This window comes from Scomber japonicus, chromosome 14 (genome assembly GCF_027409825.1).
Source record: "Scomber japonicus isolate fScoJap1 chromosome 14, fScoJap1.pri, whole genome shotgun sequence".
Lineage (NCBI taxonomy): Eukaryota > Metazoa > Chordata > Actinopteri > Scombriformes > Scombridae > Scomber > Scomber japonicus.
In genome coordinates, this window is record NC_070591.1 from 21,480,350 (window position 1) to 21,486,349 (window position 6,000).

Here is a 6,000-nt window from a genome sequence, read left to right on the forward strand (position 1 = left end):
ACAAAAAAGACATAAGTGTTATTAAGTGTTGCTAGACATAGAAATTTTATGAAGGCATCTGCATTATTTTTTTTTCCAATTGGATAATTTGATTCTTCCCTGTTTTTACATGTGTTCCTATATAGTTTTTATACAAATGCCAACCTGAGATAGATGATCCCAGACCAGTAGCAGCCTAACCTGTCCCAAAAACTGCACATGATCGCAGAGAGGCATGGCACGGCAAACTTGTGTGGCTCTCTTTTAAGGATACCGGTAGAATCACTGCCTTCCTCCTCCTGACTTACATGAGTGAGAATGAAGACTGAGAATATGAGTGATGAGGATGATGGATGTGGATGGTTAAGATAAATTTACCTGCTGTGTGTGTTTTCCAAGTGGTATTACAAGATTGTCCAATGTGTGCTTGGGCTCATGCGAAAACTTGAGGAGAATAACTCAAATAAGTCTCCATTTCAACTGTTCTGTGTTTGTTCTGTCATTCTGTCAGTCAATTCTGCTTTCCAGAGACCTGTACTTGGAATGAGTATGAGGAAAATGACCATGAACTATAAATGATGATCATAAATTATCTTTGTTTGCTCCTCTTTTATTTCTTCTTGAGTGTTTTATGTTCAATTGTAACTCTTCTTGTATTCCCAAGTAAAAAAAATCATTATAAAAAAAAATAGTTTTGAAAAATCTAATGAATAAAATATTACCTAAGTGAACTTAAACCAGTCTAAGATGTATCAAAGGAATGTGCAGATACTGGGATTTTTTGTGTCATCCTGAACAAATTTTTAAGCTTTACTGACCTGTTTTGTGTATGTGTGTGTGTGTGTGTGTGTGTGTGTGTGTGTGTTTTTGCTTCTTTTTTTTTTTACCAGGTTCATCTATGTTTTTCAATAATTTAGGAAATCATTTGATGTCTTTTTTCTTTTAACTATTAAATCCAATCATGCCATTCCAGAGGAGGTGTCACATTCAGATTACAAGATTACAAGGTTAAAGGTGTTTATACTCATAAAAACTAATCTATTACTAGACTTTAAACTGAACTCACTAACTCTCAACCTCAAAGTGGAAATTCTACCTCAAACTCCAGTGATATTCTGACCAAGGATCAGATGCAACACTTGACACTGAAGCATCACTTGAAACAGTTCATCTCTACAAGGGTGTTAATAGAGACAAGGGTAGCAGGAAGTGGCACTTGTTAGATCTACAGCATCACGTTCTACATGAAGACTTGGTTTGATTCTCAGATAACGGGGATGAACAGCAGTAAAAGCACAAAAGGTGCAGGCTGAGCTGGATTTAAACCCTTACTGCTAACAGATGGCTCCTCAAGAGAGTCCGCCCGAGTGTCACAGCCCTTCATCAGATGCTCAAGCAGCTCTCTAATGTGATGATGTGTAATATGTGATATGCTACTGATGTCCATATGGAAATTCTTCATTTCAGTTGGGTGAGTTTTGCTCAAGGACACTTCATCAGGGTAGGTGCTCGCTAACACATTAGCACGTATTAGGCCGTATTCAGACTGAAATTCCACTATTAAAAAAAAAAAACACATACTGATGCAGTTGTTCTAAAGTCCAATTTCAAATCCATGAACAAACATGGTTTTAAATTAAATTTTAAATTTAGTTTTAATTAAAATGATGTGATTATGTAGGACTCCATCACTTATAGTGAGAGGCTGATTGAGAAAATATGTTTACAGGGCCTTTAAATTATCCAACATCCATGAGTTGAAGGCTTTTCAGTTCAACACTGCACAGCACTTTATGAGACAAGACTTTACCATTGTGTATGGCTCATACACAATACATTACTTTTCTTCTTCTTTGTTCTTAGTAGGGCCATCAACAGTATAATTACATCACTTTACCAGGAGTGTCTGCTTGCACATAAATAATTGGCCAATGCAGTGTGATGCCAGATGAGGTGGAGCCAGGTTAAACATATGTTTTGTTTTTTAAATCCCTGCTATGTTGTGAATGTAGTCTCATTGAAAAGAATAAGGAGGACTTTTTTTGTATTTTCTTTTTTTTCTGTCATAGACACCTTTATTAGCAATAGAGATACAGGAAATCATGGTGGGGGGTGATATGCAGCAAAGGCCAGGATTTGAACCAGGGTCCGGTGCGTATGTGGCATGCACTCTTAACTACTCGACCACCTGCGTGCCGTATTTTTTCTGGGACATCCAAATATTTCTGGCTAATAATCCTCAGACATCAGTTTAAACCAACATAATACATCCGACAAACTGAAGTCATCTGATCAAGAATATGCCGAAAACTTGTAGCAGTATGTTGTACATTTCCTTTTAAGGTATAATCATTTCTGTGTAGCCCATTTGGATTTGCATTCGGATTACTATAGTAAAAGTAAAGAGACCTTTCATCACTTATCCAGGAGGCTTCATCAATTCTACTGACTGCCAGGGAGTCCCTTTAACCTCTGCAGGTCATTCACACTTTGATGTCACTTGAGAGTCACTGAAGTCCCACAAGCTGTTTGGGAGTCACCAGCTCTCACACAAAAATTAAAGTGTGAATTGCTGTGATATCACTTGGGAATTTATGTCTGAACAGATGTCTAAATAGCAGATAAGAGGTATTGCTGACCCACCACCAACTCCCACCACCTCTCAGGGACAGTTGATCCAGTTTCACATACACTGCATGCATGGTGCTCCTTACTCTTCTTTCAAACCATTTGTCTTCTCTGTGTACATTTCTCGTCTCAAAGAGGGGTCTGACATGAGAGCTTGGCCCTCTTGTGATGAATCGCACACATACACAGCAGTTGTTTTGTCTTTTTGATGTATGGGTCGGCACATTCCTTTTTCACTCGGTAATGTGTGTGAAATTGCTCCATTTGTGTTTCCACATAGAGTGTTTTGGGTGCATGTGCTGCTGTCTTAATTTTACATTGAATTAAAAAACACAGGGATGTTATATTTTGCCCTACGTTTCTCTGACCACACAGTGAGTGACTGTGTTTGTATGAGGTGTCCCAATTCCTGGATTATTATCTTGACCTCCACATACAATACAATATCTTAACCAAAGGCTGCCGTTCCCTTGAGGCTGCTTAAAGCTTTCCTCTCTCATGCTCATGTCATGGAGAGTGCTGTAGAGGAGTTTAGAGTGCAGCTGTGTTCTGTCTGTTGAAAGCAGCCTTGTACTATAAGTAGATGGTGTTCAGGCAAGGTCGAGCTGGGCAAATGCATGATTTGGGCTAAGATTCATTCTGTTACTTAGTGTGTTATGGTTTTCACTGCCTTTACAGTATGCATGTGATGTACAGCATGAGCTACATGATGACCCCAAGGTTCTGTGTCCAGTTGTGTAACTCCTAAACATTTGATGCTGGTTAGCATAGTGCATTTACAGTCTGTGGTCAACCGATAAGGCAAACACTATTTTTTGCTAGTGAAAAACAGTCTTAATATCATTTAAGCAAAATGTATGGACTGGTAAAAACTAAACATCCAACTCCTAAGAGGGTTTTTAGTCCAACCACACACTTGAACAAGACTTTTTTAGGTTATCAAAATATTACAATTAGCTCTTATAAACCCAAAACACAATGAAATAGCAATGACTATGCCTATAGTACTCTGTGAATCTTTAAGTCATGATAAAATCTAAACCAGTGAGTTGTATAAAAATTCACCACCGTACATTTGTTATGAACAAGTCAATTAGCTATAGAGACTGAAACCTTTTTCTGTACTAGGCTGTAAACATGTTTATTTCTGCTGTAAAGTTGGGCATTTTAACACAGGGGTCTATGGGGAAAGATTTGCCTTTAAAGTCAGCCTCAAGTGGCCATTTGAGGACCTGCATTTCACATTGGCTTCATTTTTCAGCCCTAGAGGTTGCTATTTGCTGTCAATGACTTAATAGATGATGTGATGACCTCCTGGGGGTAGTGTATGGTCCTATCAATTACGTAGTGCAGTTGCTCTAAACTACCAATTATTTCTGATGAATACTGCTCGAATTGGTGTTTCATGTTTATTGCTAAGGAATTAGTACCTTGAAACTCATGTTAACAACTCAACAGTGTATCTTCCTGTATCCACAGGAATGGCAGTAACATTGAAAATGTCAACACTCTCTTCTGTTGAATGCCTGGTGTGCAAGGAAGTGATTATGCAGTGGAGAAGACTGATGAAACTTTTGACCCCAGTTGTTCTTCCTCTGCCTCTGCAATAGTATAGTATATAGTTGTTACGGTTTGCTGATTCTGCAGCTGTGTTAAGATTTGCCAATGGCACACTTAACTACTTGGCTACCAATTCTTTCTCTGTCTGGGTATCTCAGCAGTTCGTTACACACACTTGTCCTGGATGTCCTGCAGCTGTTGTCCCTCCAGCAGCAGGTTTATTCTTCTGCCCTTTCAATGTTGCATAAATCCAGATCCTTTCTCTGGGATGGCAGATGAAATGTATGTTGGCAACATCTGCTGTATCTCAATTCCTCTCTTTCAGAGCATAAATGGTGATGTGGATTCTTCTACACTGAAGCTCAGGCATTAGTTGTTTGGATTGAGTCCATAATGTCTCAGTGATCTTGAATCTCTGAGGCACTTCATTTTACAATCTGCCATTTTTTAGGGAGCATTTTATATATTGGAGTTAACAGTTGCTCTATTTTAGAGATATCTGACAGCAGCTGAGAAAGAATATAATGTTCTCATTGTATTTTAACCGCCTGTAGAAGATGTTGACAGATTAAATGTATTTGTTTATTTCACAATGAACTGGCGAAGCTATTCACTGTCAATAAATAAGGTCATGTCCTTGTCAAACTAACAATATGTATACAAAACATCACAACTAATGTGTAAGGCTGAGCAGATCATACTTAATGTATGTTGTGGCTCTGGGATGTTGGGAGGAACAGCTCATGCCATCAGTAGTGTGGAATCTCAAATAAAATGTTGAGGGTCTATGTATTTGTGGAAGACCTTCAGACTGGGGGAATTGGTTCTAGAATTAAGTTAATGGTTGAATATTAAAGTTACCATGATCCCGAAGGCCTAACAAGCAAACTAATTTCCTAATTTGTGACTCGCTCCATCAAAATGAGTTGGAGGTCGCAGGGGTCCATTCATGTAAAAACATTTTTTTTTTGTGAAAAAGTTGATTTTTGCCTGTTTTGGGTTTTTGTGTGTTTCTCAATAAACACAGTTTCAGCTTCAATATAAACTCAACATGAATGCAAAATTCAAATGATAAGCATAGTTTTGAAGCTCAAAACTATGAGGTCATAAAGTTTCCCCCGTTGACAAGGCTGAATAAACTTTATTGACAGATGAGACAGTTGACAGTGGAGGAAGATGGCAAGCTAGCTAGGTGAGGAAGACATCGCTGAACTTTTTATATTCAATTCCCATTAAAGGGTACATCTGGCAATAATTGGACAGAGCTAATGTTGGATTATTTCACTCCACCAGTGGATGATAGTAGAATCTAACAGCAGGTCGACCTCCAAGTCTGACTTTCACAGCCCACCCGCTAACTTTTGCTCTGATCATAGTGAGACAGTGACATGGTGGAAGAAGACATTCCACCCATGGCTGACCCAATGATGGCATACAACTTCTCTGATTATAGTTATGCACAAGGTCACGTGCACTTACATGTATCAAGGTATGTGTAGACTACCTATATAAATATCACCAAAACTGTTGAGTTCATTTTGACTTGCCCTTTTTCTCAAAAATACATTTTGACACATTTGATGACAGCCAAACTTTGGAAGAGCATATCTCACTGAATATTTGATGAACAAAGATCATATTGGTATTGTCATGAAGCTGAAATGTTCCTCTTCACAGGCATACAGAAATCTCAAAATGTTTTTCTGGGGCAAAGTTACTCAAAATGATGAAGCAGGTCACATTTATGAAACATTCACCAAGCCATTTGTTTAATATGTTGGAACCTGCATTGCTCACATAGACTTGAGGTCTTGGACACACACAACTCAAGGT